Source organism: Phyllobates terribilis, unplaced genomic scaffold (genome assembly GCF_046119375.1).
Source record: "Phyllobates terribilis strain yellow unplaced genomic scaffold, ASM4611937v1 Scaffold_2__4_contigs__length_985480577, whole genome shotgun sequence".
NCBI classification, from domain to species: domain Eukaryota; kingdom Metazoa; phylum Chordata; class Amphibia; order Anura; family Dendrobatidae; genus Phyllobates; species Phyllobates terribilis.
Genome location: NW_027362762.1, coordinates 663,395,571 through 663,420,397, shown reverse-complemented (window position 1 = coordinate 663,420,397; position 24,827 = coordinate 663,395,571). Strand labels below are relative to the sequence as shown.

General features: G+C 42.2%; 1 protein-coding gene across 2 annotated transcripts in view; it reads left to right on the top strand.

Annotated features, from left to right (window-relative positions):
* Positions 1-15,686: 15,686 nt before the first annotated feature.
* The window catches only part of EPS8L3 (EPS8 signaling adaptor L3), a 187,965-nt gene continuing 178,824 nt past the window's right edge, over positions 15,687-24,827 (top strand). Inside the window, exon 1 of one of the 2 annotated variants that reach the window (XM_073666830.1) lies at positions 15,687-15,874. The gene's annotated coding sequence lies outside the window, so the exon portion shown is untranslated. Of the gene's footprint in view, positions 15,875-15,909; positions 16,129-24,827 lie in introns of those variants that run through there. The other variant, XM_073666829.1, reaches the window with a different exon arrangement.

The following is a 24,827-nucleotide window of genomic DNA, read 5'->3' as shown; positions in this document are numbered from 1 at the left end:
AAAACACTTTGGCCAAAGCTGAAAGTCCAATTTTGCAAGCAGCATGGGAACTCCACCCATGAACATAAGTTTTACTTCAGTTATGATGATCTGATAGGATGTTGTACAACCATCCGTGATGTCAGTGTAGCACAGACAGAATCAGATTTGTCTAATAGTGTTGCATCCTATAAGCTACATAAGGATATGTTAACACGCTGCATTTTTTCAGAGGTTTTTTGCTGCATTTTTTTCTATAGAACAGAAGCTGCATTTTACAGTTCCAGCAAAAGCTATGATATTTCACATATCTCATGTACACACTTGTTTTGACTGAATTTGAACACTGCAGCGTTTTATAAATCTGCAGCACGTGAATTATTGTCAATTATCAGTGTTTTTTGCAGTGTTTTTTCATTCATAGAAAATAATGAGAGTGCAAAAATGCTGTATTTTGGCAACAAGCTTTGCTGTATTTTTGGTGAATAAAACTAACTTCATTAAACATGTACTGTAGACAAATCACAAGTTATCCGCACCAACAAAACACAGAAAAAAAAAGTTGCAAAATCTGCCAACAGAGCAGGTTTTCACTGCAGAAAAAAGCACTGCAAAAACACTGCGTGTGAACATAGCCTAAGGGTACATGTATATAGAAAGTTGTTTTGCTGTATGAAATCACAGTTATATTCCTACAAAAAAAATCTTAACTTTCTAGAGAATCCTTTTTTTAATATTTTTAATAAAGAGGAGTTTAATAAAGTTTTCCATAATTTGGTTTGATTAGGTTCATTTATTGAAAATAAAATAGGAAAAAAATAATAGCGCTTGAGCATTATATGCATTAAGCCTTTCCAGTCAATCGACAAACTTGTACATCATCTATGGTAGTTCCCTCAAAATGCTGGCCATATGCATAAGGCTATGTGCCCACGATGCAGAAATGCTCAGGATTTTTTCCTGAGCGTTTCTGCATCTCCCTGGCAGAAAAAAACGCATGCGGATTGTACATGCGTTTTCCTGCCAGGGACATGCGGAAATGGAGCGGTTACCCACTGACATTTCCGCATGTGGATTGAAAAGCGCTTTCCAAGCGATTAGCATCACTTGGAAAGTGCTTGTGACAACTAGGTCACACTATATAAATCCATGCAAACAGCATGGATTTATATAGTGTGACCCGAGAGAGTGGTAAAAATAAAAAAATAAATGTATACTTACCCTCCGATGGCCTCCGGTGTCCCGCTCACTCTGTTCTCCCTTGCCGGCAACAGTGAATTGAAAAGACCTGCCGACGTCAGCCTCGCGTGACCAGTCACATGACTCTGACGTCAGCGCAGGTCCTTCAATTCACTGCAAAGTGCCGGGAAGCAAGTAGGAGCGGTGCGCGGGCCGACAGAAGGTAAGTATACATTTATTTTTTATTTTATTATTTTTTTACAGATTTTCTAATGGTACCTGGGTGTGGATGAGACTCTCCTCTCCTCTACACCCGGGTACCATCCGCACATTAGAACGCTTGGATTACGCATCTACATATACAGTGATGCGTAATCCATGCGGTCTAATGCAAGTCAATGGCGGCGAAGATGCAGCACTTCCACAAAATAATTGATAGTGCTGCGTTTTTTTCCGCAATGATAATCCGCAGCGGAAATTTCCGCAGCATGTGCATAGCACATGCAGATTATCATTGGGTAACATTGCTGCACTTCTACCATGCGTTTTTAATGCGTTTTTAATGCGTTTCCGCAGCTGCAAAACCGCTGCGGAAACGCATTAAAAACGCATCGTGGGCACACTGTTATGAACTGCTACAAGCACTAAGGAAAGATAGGAAAACTGTCCCTACAATAGGACTAAGCTGAATCCCTACGATGCAGCGGGGGACCTGTTCCTTGTGAACAGACCCGCCTAAGTCCTCGGCTAGTCTGAACGCAGACCTATAGAATAAAGGGAGGGGTCCCTACAAGAACTAAGGACTGGGATATAGATGGACACCTCCTAGCAGAAATTGTAGCAGAGCAAAGACAAACAAACAAAAAGTACTAGTGGTCCAAGGACCAAGCAAACTACAGAGTTAGGTACAAAGGCACCTGGCTAGCTTGAGAGTAAATGAAACACTGAAGTCCAGCAAGGCCAGAAGGGCGGAGCTGGATTAATTAGGCAGAAAGTCATGTGACCAACAAAATAGAAAAAAGACTAACAGGAGGGTTCTAACAGTACCCCCTCTTCTATGAGGATCCTCCGGATCCTCCAGGCCCAGGTCTATCAGGAAACCTCCTGTGAAACGCACCGACAAGTCTAGGAGCAGAGACATCATCCGCCTTTACCCAGGAGTTATCCTCAGGACCGAAACCTTTCCAAGCGACGAGATACTGCAATCTCCCTCTATGCCATCTAGAATTAAGAATGCGAGAAATTTCATATTCACCGTCTTCCACCACCGGACGAACAGAGACAGTGGCATCCCTATCCGAAACATCAGCTTTTTTCAATAAGGAAACATGAAACACTGGATTAATCTTCCAGGAGGTGGGAACCTCCAACCTAACAGCAGATTGGTTAACTACCTGAAGTACCTTAAACGGCCCTACAAATTTCGGGCCCAATTTCTTAGAAGGAATCCTCAACCGCAGATTCTTAGAGGACAACCAAACCATGTCACCAACAGTAAACAAAACCTCTTGACGTTTCCTGTCAAAGTAACTCTTAGATTTTTTTGTTAGCCTCTTGAAGGTTATAACGTACAGTACAGACCAAAAGTTTTGACACACCTCATTTAAAGATTTTTCTGTATTTTCATGACTATGAAAATTGTACATTCACACTGAAGGCATCAAAAATATGAATTAACACATGTGGAATTATATAGTTAACAAAAAAGTGAGAAACAACTGAAAATATGTCTTATATTCTAGGTTCCAAGTGACACATCTTGCTAAAACGGTCCACGACCACCCAGATGACAGAGAAACCCTCAGAGGCAGGAAGGTCAGTAATAAAACCCATAGCAAGATGCGTCCAAGGTGCACTAGGAACCTCCAGAGGGCAAAGCAACCCCGCAGCAGGAGCATGTGAAGACTTAGATCTAGCACACACAGTACATTGACGCACCCACTTAATGACTTCCTTCTGCCACCAAGGCCACCAAAAACTGCGACCTACAAGTCTCTTAGTCTCAGAAATTCCTGGATGACCTGCCAACCGAGACTCATGACACTCCACAAACAAATCTCTCCTAAAGTTCCTAGGCACAAGCAACCTCCCATGGGGAGTGTTAGACGGGGCATCCTCCTGGGCCTTCAGAATCCCATCTTCCAAAACGGAGTCCAGTGCTGCTATCACAACACCTTCCTGTAAAATGCTCTCCTCCTCCTCGGTACCAACCATGGGAGAAAAGCTGCAAGATAAAGCATCAGCTTTTACATTCTTGGTACCCGGGATGTAGGTAACAGAAAAATTAAACCGCGAAAAAAAAAAGTGCCCACCTAGCCTGACGGGCATTCAAGCGCTTGGCAGCATCAAGATAGATCAGATTCTTATGATCAGTGAAAACCTGAACGGGAAATAATTTAGCATCTTCCAAAAGATGACGCCAATGTTCAAATGCGAGTTTAATAGCCAGCAATTCCCGATTACCAACATCGTAATTAAGTTTGGTCTCAGAAAAAAATTTTGAAAAAAAGGCACAGGGATGTACTCCATCCTTGTTTTCCTGAGACAAAACAGCACCGACCCCCACCGAAGTAGCATCAACCTCGACCAAAAAAGGCTTGGTCTCATCAGGCTGCATAAGGATGGGGGCAGAACTGAACCTCTCCTTGAGATACACAAAAGCTTCAATGGCCTCCGTAGTCCACTGAACCATATTCGCACCTTTCCTGGTGAGATCGGTCAGCGGCTTAACAATTATAGAAAAATTCTTAATGAATTTTCTGTAATAATTGGCGAAACCCAAAAATCTCTGTATCGATTTCAAACCAATAGGCCTAGGCCATTCCTGCACCGCCTGAACCTTCACCGGGTCCATCTCAAAGCCCTCGCTGGAGATAATGTAGCCCAAAAAACTAATTCTCTGCACAGCAAACTCACATTTCTCCAGCTTAGCAAAAAGTGAATTGTCACTTAACAACTGCAATACCCCACTATGCTCTGCCAATGAGACTCCAGATCCGGCGAATAAATCAAAATGTCATCCAAATACACCACCACATTCTTACTGATCAACGGTCTTAGGATGTCATTAATAAGGTTCTGAAAAAACGCTGGTGCATTGGTAAGACCAAAAGGCATAACCAGATTCTCAAAATGACCCACCGGAGTGTTAAAAGCAGTTTTCCATTCATCACCTTCCTTCATTCGTAACAAATTGTATGCCCCCCGGAGATCAATTTTAGAGAACCACTTGGCCCCCACTAACTGGTTGAACAAGTCAGGAATTAATGGCAGTGGGTAGGAATTGCGTACGGTAATTTTATTAATTTCGCGAAAGTCCAGACATGGACGTAAACCGCCGTACTTTTTTTACAAAAAAAAATCCAACAGCCACAGGAGACTTAGAAGGTCTAATGTGACCGGCGGCCAAGCTTGTCTGTATGTATTCCTCCAAGGCCTTTCTCTCAGGGATAGTCAGATTAAATATGCGACTCTTGAGAAGAGTAGCTCCAGGGACAAACTCAATGGTGCAATCATATTCCCTATGAGGAGGCAAAACTTGCGACTCCTCCTCAGAAAAAACCTTCCAAAAATCCTGAATAGGTACAGGTAATTCCCCTTCTTCCACAGCAGCAATGCGACCGTTACAACATTTATCGTGACACTTAGGACTCCAAGACTTAATTTCATGGGTAGACCAGTCCAGTACAGGATTGTGCAATTTTAACCAAGGTAACCCCAAAACCACTGGAGAAGGTAAATTATTTAATACCGCCAAATCCAAATTCTCTTGGTGAATACCATTAATGGTGAGGGGAAATTCAAAAACCTTGTGAGTAATACATTTCAAAGGAGAGCCATCAACAGCAACCACAGAAATAGGAGATGACAAAGGTTTGGATTCTAATTTAAATTTTTCCAAAAATCCCTTATCAATCACATTGAGTGTAGAACCACAATCCACAAATACCCGAAATTCAATCAACTCCTCCTGAAATGAGGTGCTCCCAGAAAGAAATACACCCTTTGAGTTTAAACAAGCTATACGGGCGTAACTGACCTTTTTTTTTTCTTTGTTCAAACGAAGCACACAGTTCTTAATAAAGTGGTCAGATTTACCGCAATAAAAACATAATCCCTTAGCAAACCTGTGGTCTTTTTCCTGAGAATGGGGTGACATCGCCCCAATCTCCATCGGTTCTCCACCTTCCGAGCAGACCCTCTGAAAACTAGGAGCTGCCATAGCAGTAGATTTCTCTTCATTAATCCTAGCACGCAGTCTCCTGTCCACACGTATAGCTAATTGCATTGCCTCCTGCAAGGTTCCAGGTGTTGGGAAGGCAATCAGCAGATCCCTAACCCTTTCACCTAGACCAGCAAGAAACATACATTTTAATGCCAAGTCATTCCATTCCACTTCGGCCGACCATCTTCTGAAGTATGTACAATAATTTTCCACATCACCTGACCCCTGCTTCAAACATCTTAATTCATTTTTAGCAGATGAGACTCGATCAGGATCGTCCTACAACAACCCCATAGCAGAAAAAAAATCTTCCACTGATCTAAAACACGGATCATTAGGTTGGAGAGAAAAGGCCCATCCCTGTGGTTCTTTGCACAAAAGTGACATTATAAACCCAATGCGCTGTGATTCATTCCCAGAGGATCTGGGTCTTAAACGAAAATATAATAAACAAGCGTTTTTAAAGGAAAAAAAATCTTGCTGTTTACCATAAAAAAAATCTGGCAGTCCTAACTTCGGTTCCACAAAATGCGCTCCAGGACAGCTACTCACGTGTTGCTGGAGCTCGGCCACCTCCAAAGACAGTCCCTGTAGGCGTTGAGCCAAGTCCTGAACCGACACCATGCTGATATCTGGATTTCTTTCCTTAGAGTGTTTTATTTTTGTTTTGGGCTGGACTTACTGTTATGAACTGCTACAAGCACTAAGGAAAGATAGGAAAACTGTCCCTACAATAGGACTAAGCTGAATCCCTACGATGCAGCGGGGGACCTGTTCCTTGTGAACAGACCCGCCTAAGTCCTCGGCTAGTCTGAACGCAGACCTAGAGATATAAGGGAGGGGTCCCTACAAGAACTAAGGACTGGGATATAGATGGACACCTCCTAGCAGAAATTGTAGCAGAGCAAAGACAAACAAACAAAAAGTACTAGTGGCCCAAGGACCAAGCAAACTACAGAGTTAGGTACAAAGGCACCTGGCTAGCTTGAGAGTAAATGAAACACTGAAGTCCAGCAAGGCCAGAAGGGCGGAGCTGGATTAAATAGGCAAAAAGTCATGTGACCAGCAAAATAGAAAAAAGACTAACAGGAGGGTTCTAACACACACAGCCTTACAATGATCATAGCCCGGGCGCCAGGAGATTATTGACTCCCAGTGTAACACTCAGGATAGGAAATAACTCCTTGCAATCCTTGCAATCTAAACTCTTAAACAAGCTTTTACATGACTCTGTCGGCCAAAATATGGAAAAATTATAGCTATCAAAATATGGCGATGCAAAACTAGTCTTTGCAAAAAAAAGTTTTAGTGTGTTACAGCTGCCAATCATAAAAACCCGATATGAATCTGATATCGCTGTAATTACACCGACCCGAAGAATAAAGTCATCTAATCACTTATAGCACACGAGGAACGGCGTAAAAAATAAACTCTAGGATTAGAGTTACGATTAGGATTAGGGTTGTGTTAGGATTAGGGTTAGGATTAGGGTTACAGTTAGGATTGTGTTAGGGTTGGGGTTAGGATTAGGGCTACAGTTAGGATTGTGTTAGGGTTGGGGTTAGGGTTTTGTTAGGTTTGTGTTGCGGTTGGGATTTTTTCAAAAGTAAAGTAAAAAAATGATGATGATATGGCCACTAGTGTTGAGTGCAAGTGCTCGCTACTCGAGTTTGCATCAGGTACTCGTGTATGCACCGAGTATTGTGCGTGCTCAAGTTACATGCTTGCGCCTCCACCCCATATGTTTCATGGCTGTTATACAGCCAAAAAAACCACGCTGGGATTGACTGCCAGGCACGGGCAATCCCCGCATGTTTTTTTTTTGGGTGCCTAACAACTGTGAAACATGCAGGGCGGGACTCGAGCATGTCACTCGGACACATGCTCAGAATCAGGGGGATCCGTTGAAGCGTTCCAGAGTTATTACCTCATGAAGTGACAGTGGTCAGAATTGTAAAAATTGGTCTAGTCATTAACGTGCAAACAGCCTTCGGGGGTAAAGGGGTTAATAAGAGATTATTGCATGTATATACCCCAAATTAGCACCATGAACTACAATTTGTCCTGCAAAAATCATGTCCTCACACAGCTCAGTCTCAACCAAGTAAAACATAAAAAACAACAGATTGATGTAGCCATAATCTTATTGAACTGCAGAATAAAGATATAATATTTACATGGTAAAGGGTGTAAATAAATGCTGAATTGCTGTATCCCAACTTTCTCCCCCACCAAAAAAAAATAATGCAGTGTTTTCAATATATTACATTTACGTCAAAATGAGGGCACTAAAAATATGGTGCCCAATAAAAGCCAGCCCTCATATGGCTATGTCAATAAAAAAAATACTGTTCTCATAAGGTAAGGATAAAAAAATTAAAAAAATCCCTGTGGCATAAAGGCCAAAACTGTCTGCAATGGTAAGGGCTTAATTCTGTCTAGATTTTTACTGCTAGTACAATTTAAATTGATATATTAGGTTTATAATACAGCAGACAGCACGGTGGCTCAGTGCTTAGCACTACAGCCTTACAGCACTGGGGTCCTGGGTTCAAATCCCACCAAGAACAACATCTCCAAGGAGTTTATATGTTCTCCCCATGTTTGCCTGGGTTTCCTCCCACACTCCAAAGACATACTGATAGGTAATTTAGATTGTGAGCCCCCATAGGGACAGTGCCAATATTGTCTGTGAAGCAATGTGTAATTAATGGCGCTATATAAGTGAGTAAAATAAATAAAGTATAATATGCAGGAAGAAATTCTAATAGTCCATACAATCTACAGTATAAGATTAGGCACATCAAAGCCCCCTACACTTCATATTAAATAGATACAGGTCAATATTCTATTAAAACATATTTAGCTTAGCAAATAACTTTTTTTACACTTGGATAAGCTCATTATTATTAGTGTAGTATTTTTCTCCTTCAAAAAGGTTAACTAATTGTGATTTTTCTGCACAGTATTCTTTCATATAGTAAAAGAAAGCATCTATCAAAACATCTTCTTGATGTAATTCATCAAAAGCCTTTCCTTTTGCTTGTTTCACTAATTGTGTGATACATACAAACTCATAATCTAGCCTTCATTTATTCCTTTATATTCACCCTACCCATGGTATATTTTCTGTCATAAAAACGGTACACAACTGGGTACACCTAATACTTTTCTAATACTATCCCAAACTTTTTAAAGCAATAACCGTATGTGTATAGACACAGCGCCCCATTGATCACAGCTTTATTGCCAGAATTCAGGCAAAAAAGCTTTGAAAAGTCACAGCATTTTGGTGCTCTAAAATTTAGCAACTTTTAGTGTCCTCACTCCATTGTTACCCAGCTCTGACAAGGTAGGCAAAGCTGGGGCAGAACGGCGATGTGGCAACCATCGCTCATCAAATTCATGATGAGCGATGGCGTTCACTACGCCACAAATCTTACTCCAGCGGAGACTGAAGTAATATTTGTTGTGAGGCACACACGGATGCGCATTTCACTCGTTAGACGCTCCCGATTCATTAAGAGTAGTGATGAGCGAGACTTGCTCGTCACTGCTCGTTACTCATTTGAGCATCAGTGTGCTCAAGATGCTCGTTACTCGGCAAGTACTTTTTGAATTCTCGGGCGGAAACTTGAGTCCCTGCCCCACATATTTGGCATCTTCTAGCCAGCCAATAAACATGCAGGGATTGCCTGCTAGTTGCTGTAATGCCATAGTCATGTTGGGACCCTATGCTCGTCACAGACTACCAACCGAAACAGGTAGATCATGGAGAAGTGCTGCTGAACGAGGGAGAGAATTTTAGCTGCGTATAGGCACGATTCGACACCACTTTTATTTCTTTGAACTGCAACAGCAGCCCTTATTAGGGCTAATTATAATCAATATTAATACTGCTGTTAGCAGTACTTAGGGAGAGATTGTGCCAGAGGCAGAGTGTAGGACAGCATAGGGTTCATTGCACGTAATTTCTGCAGCAACTCATATCAATAGGCCTTATAGTAATATTCTTTTTGCTCTTAATCCTGCAAATTATTGTGAAAAGAAATATAATACACCATTTATACTGCTTCATTTGTGTGTTAAAGGCATACAGGCAGACTTGTTTGGTTGCAGTAGCATCGCTATATAGTGCAAGCAGTGAAAAAAATCCATCTGGGGTGTGCTAAATTTTCTGTGATACAAATCCTGCAAAGTTTTCTCAGCATCAAAATCTTCTACACCATTTATACAGGTCCGTTTGCACATTAAAAGCATACAGACAGACTTGTTTGGTTGCAATAGCATCACTATATAGTGCAAGCAGTGAAAAATGTCCATCAGAGGTGTGCTAAATTTCCTGCGATCCAAATCCTGCAAAGTTTTTTCAGCAGGGAAATATCATACGTAATTTAAAAAGGGCAAGGCGCGTGCTAAGGGATGGGGAAGTGGACGTGATGATGATGGTGAGCGAGGACAGCAGAGCAGAGGGGGAAGTATCTGCAGCACCACAATAGGCAGGAAGAGGCAGTGGGGTTGCCTGAGACACAATGCGGGCACTTGTTCCCCAGAGCCCCAACATGGGGGAAGTTGCCAGGCCAAGGGTTAGGTGTTCCCGAGTCTGGCGCTTTTTTAAAGACAGTCCAGTTAACCTAAAGAAGGTCATTTGCAACATGTGCCATGCCAGCATCAGCAGGGACAGCACAACTACTAGCCTGACCACCACCAGCATTCTCAGAGTCCAGAAACAGTGTCTGTTGGTGACACCACTGCCTCTTCCCCTGTTCTACGTGCACACCAATCAACGGTCCATGACACTGGTGTGGCACCCCAGGGGTCTGGTTGCCACAATGGTAGAAATACCATGTCTGAGAGCGAGCATGGGCTTTCCTGGCCAGGAGCACTATTGCATGCAACACCTCCTGCCCCAGTCCAGGGAGGGTAGGAACCTGCCCTTTATAAACTGGATCTGGGGCGGGGTTAGTGAGTCTAGTTCCAGAGGAAGGGACAGAGCAGCAGCAAGGAGCTCTGTAGGAGCCAGGAGCTGAAGGCCAGGGACTGGAGCAGAGAGCTCATCATGGTAGAAGACGCTGAGAACCGGACACCGGAGTCCAAGGCTGTGAGGATATTCACATCCAGCAGCAGAAACCACCTGGCAGGGGATTTCAGGTCCCCTGGCTATAGAAAGCCCGGAGGCTCAGTCACACGCAAGGGACCGGCACCGCCATCAAGGAGCGGAAGGCACCAAAGGCCCCAAGTCACCAGCCATAAGGGTGAGCACCACACGGTACACTCATGGACGTGGGCTACTACACGACTACAGCAGGGTAGCCAGGAAGAGTGCAGTCAGACGGGAAGGCCTACACCTCCACCTGGCCAGGGGGACTCTTGTTCGCTCACAGACTGACCAGGCCTCTAATGTTAGCCAGTACTCCCGGCAGGGCCTTCTTCATTACCAACAGTAAAGACCCTGAACTGCACTGCACAGACTCTGAGTCATTTCTGCTGCGCCCATGCACCACAACCCTCAGCATCTACACGCACTGCCCTGAGGCTATACTCCTCCCGTGGGGAGTTATACTACCCCCCTGCTGCGCACACAACATCAGCCTCAGCGGTCTGCCCGCAGCGGCGGTTCGCAGTGACCGCAATCCACAGGTGGCTTAGTCGGACATTTAAACATTACTAAACCAAAGAAACAGATCCGCCACTGGTTTGACCACCCTGAGCCACGGGACCGGGTCGCCGCCACGGAGACTACAACCCCTAGCATTACACAGAGACCCGGCTCCGGGTATTCCCCTACACACACGGCCCAGGGGGCGCGTCATAGGCGAAGATGCCTCCCACCACCATCATCAACCACATCCACATCCTTGTCCCAGCCCAGTGTTCAGTTGCCCCTACACCAGTCCTTGGAATGCAAACGTAAATATGCAGCCTCCAAACCACAGGCCACAATACTAAACAGACACATTTCCACACTGCTTGCACTGGAAATGTTGCCACTTAGGCTTATAGGGATGGAAGCTTTCCGCAACCTCCTGATGGCGGCCATCCCTTGGTCCCCAGCCGCCACTGTTTTTCCTGGTGTGCCATCTTCCCCACACAAGCACGTGTCGCATAACATCAGCTATGCCCTGACCAACGCTGTTACTGGGATGGCCCACTTAACCATGGACATGTGGACAAGTGATTGTGGCCAGGAATGCTACATTTCCCTGACGGCAAAATGAGTGAATATTGTGGAAGCCGAGACCCAGTCAAACCCTGGGATGGAACACGTGCTACCGACACAGAGGATTGTGAGCCCTGGTTCAATCAGGGTTGCCCCCACCTTCTATAGCAGTTCCTGCACCTCCTCCTCAGCCTCCATCTCTGAAACATCAACATCACTTGCAAGCTGGAAGCACTCAGCACTGCCTCGGCCAAGCGGCAACAGGCTCTGCTCAAGCTAATCTGCTTAGGTGACAAACCGCACACTGCCGCAGAATTGTTGAAAGGTCTACCAGACCAGACTGATCTGTGGCTTTCGCCCCTGAACCTACAGCCACGCATGGTCGTGTGTGACAATGGCCGTAACCTGGTGGTGACTTCGAAGCTTGGCAACCTCGCACATGTACCATGCCAGGCCCACATGCTCAACTTAGTGGTTCAGGAGTTTCTCAAAACCTACCGAGATCTGCCTGAGCTATTTGTGAAAGTATGGCGCTTGTGTGCCCATATCTGCAAGTCAGCTACAGCTTCTGCCGCCCTGTCAGTGCTGCAGCAGCATTTGCATCTTCCAGCTCACCCACCGGTGTGCAATGTCACCACGCATTGAAACTCAACGTTACATATGTTGGCAAGGCTTTGTGAGCAGCAGAGGGCAGTAGTTAAATACCAGCTCCAACATGCCAGTCGGTATTCCGGTCAGCCTCCACACATAAGAGCTAATGAGTGGGCAAGGATGTCTAACATCTGTGCGGTTCTCCAAACCTTTGAGGATTCGACCAAGATATTGAGCGGCGATGACGCCATAATCAGCGTAACCATCCCACTTCTCTGTCTACTGAAACACTCACTGCTCACAATTAAAGAAGAGGCATTGCAGGCGGAACAAGTTGTATTTGGTATTTGTTTCTTGTATGTGGTATTATTCATTCACTGTGTGGTGGCAATATTTGGTCCAGCCATGGTGTGACGGTGTTTGTTCCTTGTATGTGGTATTATTTGGTCTTTATGTGGTCTGGTCATGGTGTGACGGTATTTGTCCTTGTATGTGGCATTATTTGGTCACTATGTGGTGGTAATATGTGGTCTGGTCATGGTGTGACTGTATTTGTCCTTGTATGTGGTATTGTTTGGTCACTATGTGGTGATAACATGTGGTCTGTTCATAGTGTGGTGGTATTTGTTCCTTGTAAGTGGTGTTATTTAGTCACTATGTGGTGGTAATATGTGGTCTGGTCATGGTGTGATGGTATTCCTCCCTTGTATGTGGTATTATTCGGTCACTATGTGGTGGTAATATGCGGTCTAGTCATGGTGTGGCGATATTTGTTCCTTGTATGTGGTATTATTCTGTCACTATGTGGTGGTAATATGTGGTCTGGTCATGATGTGACGGTATTTATCCTTTGTATGTGGTATTATTTAGTCACTATCTGGTGGTAATATGTGGTCTAGTCATGGTGTGGCGGTATTTGTTCCTTGTATGTGGTATTATTCAGTCACTATGTGGTGGTAATATATAGTTCAGCCATGGTGTGGCGGTATTTGTTCTTTGTATGTGGTATTATTCATTTACTATGTGGTGGTAATATGTGGTCCAGCCATGGTGGGATGGTATTTGTTCCTTCTATGTGGAATTATTCAGTCTCTATGTGGTCTGATCATGGTGTGGCAGTATTTGTTTATTGTATGTGGTTTTATTCGGTCCCTATGTGATCTGGTCATGGTGTGGCGGTATTTGTTCTCTGTATGTGGTATTATTCGGTCAGTATGTGGTGGTAATATGTGGTGTGGCTATGGTGTGATGGTATTTCTTCCTTGTATGTGGTATTATTCGGTCACTATGTGGTGGTAATATATGGTCTGGTCATGGTGTGACGGTATTTGTCCCTTGTATGTGGTATTATTGATTATTTTAAAAAATGCGTTTGACACATTCCCTTAAAGAAAAATAAATAAAAATATACCTAAAAAGAGTATTGGATATTTTAACAAATGTTTGATTGGTTACAGTAGAGTAAAGCCCTTCCAGAGTCTACCTTGTTGTGGTAGCAGGCTGAAAAAATCTTTTGGCCAAAACAAAAGCTGCTGGCTATGTGTGTGATTTGGTGTTTGATGGGAACTGTTAATGTGTGAATGGTGAGGACGTGGTGCAGAAGTGGAGTTTTTCCAAGAGTGGGCAGTGGGACTGTGGAAGATTCAAGGGGTGCAGGTGGAGATTGGGCGCAGTCTCAAGGGAGGCCCAAAAATGTTGCCAGTATGGGGCCCTAAAATTCCTGATGGCAGCCTTGTCCATATTAGACTATTTTGTAAGGCATATCAACATTCTGGTAATATTATCATTTAAACTAATGTAAACCTTGTAAAAAAATGAAATCAATAGCATACGCCTAACTATTAATTTCTTTTCAATTTTTAAAATACCTTCACTAGATTTGATTTCACATATTCCTCATACAGGGAGATCTAGCTGCCCAAATATGTTGCCATATCCATAACCAATAATTGTCCTTCTGCCCTTTTTACTGTCTCCTTCTTCTCCTTATGGAACTAAATGCTGACTTGGAAAGAATTATTTTTCCCACTGAGAACTGGTCATATACTCTAAATATTTTCAATACTTTTTACATTGCAATGTTTAGGGTCCCTTTTCTTTAGATCCAATGTATGTCTGGTTAATTTTTACTTAAACACTAACAGAAAGTGGAGGATTCAGAAAACTGATGAGATACTCCAGTCCCTTACTGGCCATGTTCACATGTTCAGTATTTGGTCAGTATTTTACATCAGTATTTGTAAGCCAAATCCAGCAGTGGATGATAAATACAGAAGTGGTGACGTGTTTCTATTATACTTTTCTCTGATTGTTCCTCTCCTGGTTTTGGTTTACAAATACTGAGGGAAAATACTGACCAAATATTGAATTAGTGAACGTGGCCTTTTAGTTAGCGCTGCTCTATAGCATTAGTGTTAGTGGCCTGTTTAAATTTCCTATGAGCATCATGTAAGATCATAATATTTAATTTTTCTGCAATGTTCTGAAATGTTTTTTTTACATGATATCATTACTAGAAGAGAGGGTGAAATTGCAGTCTGTGATGTTGAACTATGACAATATAAATGAATCCCAGATTTCAGAGGTGCAGATTGAAATATGGTCAAGTATCATCTGCTTAGGATGTCCGAGAAAAGTTTGCTAAGATATCTACTTTATAGAAAAATTGCAAAATGAATACATTCTATTTGTGTTTTTCATTTTCTGCTAATCTAATGTAATAATGGATAAGCAATTTGTCATTGTAGGAAAGTACGCAGATGGTGGGCATGTCCCTCAAGGCTGAAAAAAATAAGATATGATGTTGAAAACTTACAAATTGATCTACTGTATTCCCAACAGAATTGTTTATAAAATGTTGTAAAGTAACTGTGGACAGTAATCTGGTCAAAGATTTATTGTATTTACCTGGGTCATGTTCTGCTTAATCCAACACATCATGATCAAGAGTAGTAATATGTAAATTGAGATCTTATTGCTACTTCTCAAGAACGTATTTAATAAGAACCATCTACGTCAATGGCCTGTCTAGAAGGTGAGTCAGTATGGACGTATGTAATCAGAATTACGTAAAAGAATCGCCTGCCCCTTTCTGTATCTTCACATATCATAAATGATGTATGCAGTGTTATTACTAAAGACTGATCTATTGCTACATTTTCTTTTCCAACCCTTAAATGGCAAGGACATGGTGTATGTTTACAAATTGGGGAAGGGGAGCACATTTCATTGGGGCAATCTGTGCAGCCACACAGGGGTCTGAAAGGTAAGGGGACCACTTCCACCTCCAAACTAGCTAGCAGCTTCTATCACTGATAGATACACTGCACAAGACCATATACTGTATTTGCACAGGGACCCTCTTACATCTGCATTCTGAAATGGGGCATAGTCAATGTGTATAAATCATAAATGCACCCAATTCTATGTTTCATTCATTGCCAAAAGAAGTTAAAAACAGGTTAAGTGTATCCATCTAGTGGAAAATGTGTTTTCATTAACTCGATCATAAACCGGAGTTAATGTTCAACAAGCAATAATGATAGCAATTGAACATTTACCACATATACAGGAAAGAATGTAGAAGAAATTATAGAAATGGAAAACCTGTATGGTAGAATGAAAACGGTTAAATGAACATAAAAGCTGAAAATACTCAAACGGCAGTGAATAGAAATACAATACGGACCGGGCAGCACAATGGCTGCTTTCTCCAGTGGAGAGGTGACATATTTGATCAGGTGAGAGGGAGGCGCATATCTAGCTAAGTAAAATTCCCATTAGCTTTTCATTATGCAAACACCAATGAGAGTATGTCCTGGGCAAAGGACAGAGGGAGCGTCTCCAGCAGGTCACAGGGTGTTCTCATAAATGTACTTGAGAATTGACTCCCCATAGCTGGATTAGCTAAACTACTGATTCCATCCATTTACTGTGGTGGATGGATTTCTGACTAAAGGAAGCCGATCTCAGGACCAGATCAGGAAGAACACAGGTAAATAGTGGAAATGTTTGTATTGTTGTGCTATCTGGGCTATATAGAATGTACCAAACCACTTGGTTAACGCTAAAGGCAGCACATTATGTGCTTTGATCCTTAATTCGATTTTACTAATAACTAGCTTTTCTCCTTAAACTGAGAGGTTTGTTAGGTTAAAAATATTTGTTAACTGACTTGAGACATAATATGAAGCCCCCATTTCATTTGTAGTACTATTCTCCTTATATGAGGCAGTAGAGCCTTTGAGAGTTTTTTTAGCTCCAGGACCTGGTTATGCCTGCGTACAACTGCCGATTTTGCATTCCCTATTTTTATGTCACTGGTACTGATAAATAATGAAGATTGTATGTTTCTTTAAAGGGTTTAACTATAGGACTAGAGATGAGCAAATCTTTGAAAATTCGAATTCGCTGGCTTTGCAGAATTTTTCCAAAATACTCAATTCACGCCAAATAAACTTGTGTAGATCTCAATACTGGAAAGTTTGTAGTTACTCAGTAAATACATGTGGGAAAGAGGAGATAGAGAACCTTGCTAAGCATAAAAGCCTACATTTTACATTGAGAGAGAGAAGACCCCACTGATCATAAGAGTTTACACTCTACACAAGAAAGAGGACTCCGCTAACCATAAGAATGTTACCATAAGAATGCTCTATTCTACAGAAGAAAGAGGAGCCTGCTGTCCATTAGAGCTAACACTCCATAGGAGAAAGAGAGGACCTCGCTGACCATAAGAGCTTACACATTACAGAAGAGAGAGAACCCTGCTGACCATAAGAACTTGCACTCTACATGACAGAGAGAACCCTACTGACCATAAGAACTTGCACTCTACATGACAGAGAGAACCCTATTGACCACAAGAGCTTACACTCTACAGGAGAGAGAGAGAACCCTGCTGACCATAAGCGCTTATACACTACAGAACAGACTTACCCAGTGATTCTGAAGATGGAAAATGACTCTGCCCTACAAACTGTGCTCCACTGAGAACCGCTGATCTGTTATTCCTAACAAGTGCTCCCCTGATTTACTTCCTCCACCCACACCCACTACATGGTTCCCCCTCACTTTGGTTCCCCCCACTCCAGCCAGGGACAGGGCTCAGCAGGAAAGCAACACATCTTGACCCTCTTGCTGATCTGGAGTAGTGTAGTGTTGGATATAGGCGTTAGGGTCCCGGGCAGTACTCCTTCCTTACCTGAGAGTGAGATACCACACCTCTGGGTGAGATGCGGTACCTCTGTGGTGACTGAACCCGCAGGGGCGCTACACATGCATCATGGAATTACTTATCCAAAATTATTATAGAGAAATCAGAGGCAGAATAGGGCCTGATGAATCTAGAGCAGGACCTGGGCAAAGTGCGTCCTGAAGGGCCACATCCAGTCCCTAGCTATTCCAGTCCAGCCAGTGGACCAAAACAGTTGAAAGGTTGAAAACACTGGCCCACAGGCCACAGGAAATAACATTTCACTACTATTTGCACGCTCAGGATGCAAATAGCATTTACTATAATAGTGGAGGAGGGAGCCATCGGATCATCCTTCCACTTCCTTGTTCCATAATTCAGCTTGTGTGACTCAGAAAGCAGACGAGATAATGTCACTACATCCCATCTGCTCTGCCGAATGTCAGTGCATATAGCAAAGACGGGAGCAGAGCGCCAGGGGAACGGGAGCGAGGTGAGTATGTGTTTTATGTGGGCTCATACTGAATATGGGGCTGTGTGTGGGATCATACTATATATAGCGAGGTTGTGTACAGGCTCATACATTATATAGTGTGGTGTAAGCATATTTAATTATGCTCAATATTAAAAGATACAATTATTATTAATATAAAATAATAATTATAATTAATATGTTAATATTAATATTGAGCAGAATTAATTTCAGCCTATTGGTTTGGCTCTCTCATGGTCTCTCATGTTGCCTGTTGGGAAAATTAAATTGCCCACCACCTATCTAGAGGGACAAAACTATCTAACAGAACAAGACACAAATGCTCAGATTTCTCCAGTGCATTTTTAAGCTGTTTTTATGTGTTGTTTTTCTGTTTTTGCTGGTGGCCTTTTTACCAAATTCATCAAAATGGCACACTATGTTTGATGAATCTGGCATGAATCAAAAGATGTTTTTTACTCTTTTGCTCACTTTTTAAAATATAAAGTTTCACAATCAATTTCAGTAAGCCTTAAAATATCCCACGGTAGTCTTCAACTACACAAAAAAAGACAGATTTTGTACTTTACTAGGGTACGGGAATACCAGTGGGCAAAAATGTTGCAATATTTAGAAAGATTATAAAATACTGAATTAGCCAAAAACATCTGGATATGAAAACACTTCTACATTGTTGAACAGAAAAAAAAAGACTAAAAAAAAACTAGAATAAAAATTGCACAAAAGACAAAAAGAATTTGGCAACAAAGTAAAAATGTATTTATTTATTTTACTCACTTATATAGCACGATTAATTCCACAGCGCTTTACAGACATTATGGGCACTGTCCCCATTGTGGCTCATAATCTAAGTTCCCTATCAGTATGTTTTTGGAGTGTGGGAGGAAACCAGAGGAAACCCAGGCAAACATGGGGAGAACATACAAACTCCTTGCAGATGTTGTCCTTGGTGGGATTTGAACCCAGGACTCCAGCGCTGCAAAGCTGCAGTGCTAACCACTGAGCCACCGTGTTCTTGTCCTTTCGATAAACTTAAAGTTTGCAAAATGCAAATCCACTTTAAAGGGGTTGTCCGGTCACTTTTTACCGGACAACCCCTTTAAGTACACTATGCATTATTTTACATCCTGGAATGTGGACTTGTACATGATGGTTACAGACTTCTGCTTTAAGACTACTGCTGTTCACCATGTTGTGTAAATCTTAATTTCGTTACAAGGAGGCCCAGATGCTAGTTACAACATGCATAATGGCACAGCACAATTAACAGTTGCCAAACAGTTTTAATGGTACAGTTCTTGATACCTTCATACTTTGATACTTTGATAGTCTTCACCATGACTAGGTACCATGTTATACTCCGCCAATCCTCTGGGAGTTGAATTCCACTCAGAGTGGCTGTCTGATTTTACCCATCGTTCAGTCCCATAGGTACCATTGGGAGTTCCCGAGGAGGCTAAACCAAACCCCACCTTCAGACAATTTGTCACAAGTTAACTTCACATTGTATGTTTCAGTAATTAGCAGTTGCACTTACAGGAGGGTTTCTTCTATACCCACTTTACTGTTAGAATAGTAACCCCTTATTCTTGTTTCAGTATTCTTTATCAGTTGACTATCAAACAAGAAGTGACTGTTTGCATCAGTATTTTGCACCTGGGCTACCACCACCTTTATCATGGGGGTCTGCTTCATCCTGCTAATGCATTGGTAATTTGACCTGGTGTTGCTGGTCAAGGCTGGTTTCTTTGAATTTTTGTCCTTTTCTGTGAGCCATTTTTAGTTTTAGTGTTAGGACTCATAAGTATGAGGACCCTTGACGTGGGTTGCGAGCTTGCGCATTTTGTCCAAAATATCGACCAATACCTCATGTAATCTATTTATCTTATACATTATTTTTCATCTTTTTCTTGCACAGTTTTCAATTTTGCAAGGAGCAGCTAGGCCCTTTAGTGTTGGTTGGGTGAATATGGGCATCTGTCTTGTGGGGGTGCACGTATATAGTGCTGGACAGACCGCATGATCTAATAGTATGGGTGTCATCAATAGACCGTAAGCCAGACACTGTGCATCACACGTGCCTGTGTGACTGACGTCTTATGCAAGCCCCATCTGTGTGCATGTATAATACTACACAGCCACCCCCTCCATGAATTGGATGCATCAGTATTTTGCACATGAGCTGCCCCCGCCTTTATCATGGGGGTCTGCTGCATCCTGGTAGTGCATTGGTAATCTGACCTGGTGTTGGTGAGGCTGATATATTTTCTGTGATGTTTTTTGAATTTTGTGTCCTTTTCTGTGAGCTACCTAAAATCTATAAGGACTACAATGTTTTAGTAGTATTGTAGCCTTTTCATTCTTGGGATTCAGGCAATCCCTGCATGCGTCACAGCAGTCTAACAGCCGTGACACATGCTGCCGCGGCGACACTAACATCGATGCTGAGCACGCCGCAAATACTCGTCGAGCACTCGAGCGTGCTCGCCAAAAGGGTTAACAATTCATGCTCGCTCATCACTACTTGCCCTTCTGTCACAGCTGCCTCTGCGGTGCAGCAGTGACATCAGCAAAGTGATGAGATGACCTCATCAAACCACTGCACTTCTCCTCTACAGCATTGGTGCTTATATCTTCAATTGTATTCTCAAAGATGAATGTAGAAAGCAAGGAACTGGATTGGCATCCAGCGTACTACAGCTTCGGAGAACCAGATGTCAGTTTAACAAATGGTTCAGAGAATTGTTGATAAACAGACGAATCCCAACTCCCAACTTATGGGTCCAGCAAAATGCCGCCTCTTAAGAGGCACTTCAGACCGCCGACTGAAGCGAGATGTTCATCTTGCCTCATGGCAGAAACGGCCCTGAGCAAGAAAGAAGGTAATCACATGTATCCCATTTCTAATATTTGTTAAAACAATAAACTCCACATCAGTGGATCGGTCACCAATGCAGTAGTACTAGAAGACAAGATCACTTACCCCTTCACTCCTAAGCATTTTTGTTTTTGGGCTTTAGTTTTTTCCTCTCCTTCATACAAGAGCTATAACTTTTTTGTTTTTCCATAGACATAGGAACGGGAAAAAAAAATCCAAGTGGGATGAAGTGGTAAAATAAATATAATTCCGCCATGGTTTTCTGTGTTTCATTCTCTTCAAGTCAATATGAATACTGGGATAACAAACTTGTAGAGTTTTTTATTATTATTATTATTATTATTATTATTATTATAGTAGCTAAAGAAAATAAACATTTTGAAAAAAAAGGGGGGCTTTTTTGTCGACTTAGAACTCGTAAATTTTTTATTTTTCTGTCAATATGACTGTCTGAGGGTTTTTTTTTGTGTGACGAGCTGGCATGTTTATTTATACCTTTTGGGCTACATACAATGCTTTGATCACTTTTTTATTGCTTTTTTAAAGAGGTACAAAAATCAAACAATGCGAATTCTGGGGTTCTTGTTTTTTTTTCTTTATGCCATTTGTGGGATAGTTGGTTTTATATTTTGATATATCGGACTTTTACAGACATGGCAATACTAGCTATGTTTATTTTCTCATTTCTTTATTTTTAGAGGATTTGAATCTCCGATATTTTGATGATCGCTTGTTCTGTTTACTGTATCACTTGCCGTATATAATGTAAATTATGGCCTCAAGAAAATCACATTGTATAAATTAGATAAATTTATTTCCATTTTGCAGTGAGAAATAAGTATTTGATCCCTCTGGCAAACCACACTTAATACTTGGTGGCAAAACCCTTGTTGCCAAGCACAGCAGTCAGACGTTTTTTGTAGTTGATGATGAGGGTTGTGCACATGTCAGGAGGAATTTTGGTCCACTCCTCTTTGCAGATCATCTCTAAATCATTCAGATTTTGAGGCTGTCGCTTGGCAACTCCGAGCTTCAACTCCCTCCATACGTTTTCTATGGGATTAAGTTCTGGAAACTGGCTAGGCCACTCCATGACCTTAACATGCTTCTTTTTGATCTACTCCTTTGTTGCCTTGGCCGTATGTTTTGGGTCATTGTCTTGCTGGAAGACCCAGCGACAACCCATTTTTAATGTCCTGGTGGAGGGAAGGAGGTTGTCACTCAGGATTTTACAGTAAATGGCTCCATCCATTCTCCCATTGATGCGGTGAAGTAGTTCTGCGCCATTAGCAGAGAAACACTCCGAAAACATAATGTTTCCACCTCCATGCTTGACATTGGGGACGGTGTTCTTTGGGTCATAGACAGCATTTCTCTTCCTCCAAACACGGTGAGTTGAATTAATGCCAAATAGCTCAATTTTTGTCTCATCTGACCACAGCACCTTCTCCCAATAACTCACAGAATCATCCAGGTGTTCATTGGCAAACTTCAGAGCAGGGGGACCTTGCGGGCAATGCAGGATTTTAAACCTTTAAGGCGTAATGTGTTACCAATGTTTTTTTTGGTGACACTGGTCCCAGCTGCCTTGAGATCATAAACAAGTTCCCCCCGTGTAGTTTTAGGCTGATCTCTCACCTTCATGATCAAGGATACTCCACGAGGTGAGATTTTGCATGGTGCCCCAGATCAATGTCGATTGACAGTCATTTTGTATTTCTTCCATTTTCTTACTATTGCACCAACAGTTGTCTCCTTCTCATCCAGAGTCTTACTTATTGTTTTGTAGCCCATTGCAGCTTTGTGCAGGTCTATGATCTTGTCCCTGATATCCCTAGAAAGCTCTTTGGTCTTGCCCATGTTGTAGAGGTTAAAGTCTGATTGATTAATTGAGTCTGTGGGCAGGAGTCTTTTCTACAGGTGACTATGTAAGACAGCTGTCTTTAATGCAGGTAATGAGTTGATTAGGAGCGTCTAACTGGTCTGTTGGAGCCAGAACTCATAATGGTTTGTAGGGGATCAAATACTTATTTCTCACTGCAAAATGCAAATAAATTTATCTAATTTATTAATGTGATTTTCTTGATTTTTTGGGGGGATATTCTATCTCTCAATGTTAAAATTAACCTACCCTTAAAATTATAGACTGTTCATGTCTTGTGGGCAAACTTACAAAAACAGCAAGTCAAATAATTATTTCCTTCACTGTATGTAAACCCTGTCAAAAACATACAGTTACAACCATATGTATCAAAGAGTAAAAAAAAAACTTACATCAACCTTCTTATCAATAAAACTGGATTGTGCAATAATTCTGTTAGCAGTTATATCATTCTCCAAATTACCCAAATCATCCAAGTTGCACTTATTTCTTCTTAAAGGGGTTTCCACTACTCAGACAACCCCTTCTCAATCACTGTTTCCTCACAGTAAAACAATAACGCCTACACTCACCTCTGGTGTTAATATCAGCATTGGCTCTACCATGGCTTGCGTGGCATTGTTATGTCATTCAATTCCTGCGGCAAATCAGCGGCCGCTTCACTCTTCCCTCCTTCGGACATAATTGACATCCAGAAGAAATCAGAGCTGTGTCTACTCTCTCACCTTCTGACAGATTCCCTTTAAGGTAAGTACTCATAAACAAGAGTGCTTCATAATTAACCTGTATATAGTGATTTAGCACTGATATGACTGTTTAAGTGAATATCAGTATTCTTTATAAAACAACAATCCTGAAGGCTCTTTTCTTAATCTCTGTGTTGTATTATTCCTCTATTATTCCTAGAATCTTACAAATTTGACAAATGGGCAAGTCTGATACTGTCAGTTCAGATTGAACGGTTTAAGTGAACCAACCATAAGCCCAATTGGTATTATAAATTCAAGCAAAAGTACCAATAGGATAAGAGATAAATGAAGGACTGATCAAAAATTGTTATAGGCTTTATTATAATGTACAATTTAAACATATGCAAATAAAATCCCGCTAAAAAATTACACAAACATGGTAAAAGATAGTCCAGAAAGAGAGAGAATATCTGGACTTGGGTGAAATCACATACATAATGAAAGCACATTTGGGTGTTATACACAGTAACTGATACATGTATTAGTGAAATGTTCCCAGAAGGGGCATGAAAAACAGTAAAAACAGCCCATAAGAACAGCAAAACTTAGATGGAAGAGTATATCTAAAAGTTTCAAATAAACAGATGCGCTAATATGCGCAGTTAGCCCAGTTCAGATATCTGAATATGACAATATGATACAGTCATGGCCGAAAGTGTTGGCACCCTTGAAATTGTTCCAGAAAATGAAGTATTTCTCCCTGAAAATTATTGTAATTACACGTGTTTTGTTTCTTCTGGGGGTTTTTTGTGTTGTTCCAACACACACAAAGGAAATAAACATATGACGCGCCCCCTGGGCTGTGGGGTACCCGGAGCCGGGCCAGTAGACGCTGGGGGTTGTAGTCACTGTGGCGGTGACCCGGTCCGTGACCCAGGGCGGTCAATCCAAGGGTAGTATCTGTGTATAGGTTATATAATGTCCGACTACGCCACCTGTGGAGTGCGGCTAATAGGGGCCGCCGCTGCAGAACAGTCCTCTGAAGCTGATGGTTTGGCAGCAAGGGTGGTATAACTCCCCACAGGAAGAGTGTAGCTTCAGGGCAGTGTGTGTGGATGATGGTGGTTATTGTGCAGGAAGTCAGTAATAAACAGGGAGTCAATGGGATGCAGTCTCAGGTACTTTACTCACAGTTGTTTCATTCCAAGTCATCACTGCAGATCACGACTTCCCATGTCGTCCTGTGTTTACTCAGTGAGGGGCTCAGTCCACCCCCAGATAGCTCAGGAGTACTTAGCAGGACCCCCTTCTGTGTGTCCTTTCTCTGGCCTTCTCCCTGCACCTCACACCTAGTGACTCCAATCCGATACCCTCGGGCCTTGGCGGGCGACGTCTGTTCTGTCCCCTGTGGCTACCTTCTTAGTGAGACTGGTGTGGACTTTTGGCTAACGGTACATAAAGTGCTGCAGCCTCCGGTTTCTAGTTGAGCCTTGCAGTTCTCCACTAGTTGGGGGACCGGTTCCCCTTATCTGGCCTGACCCCTCTACCTCCTGGTAG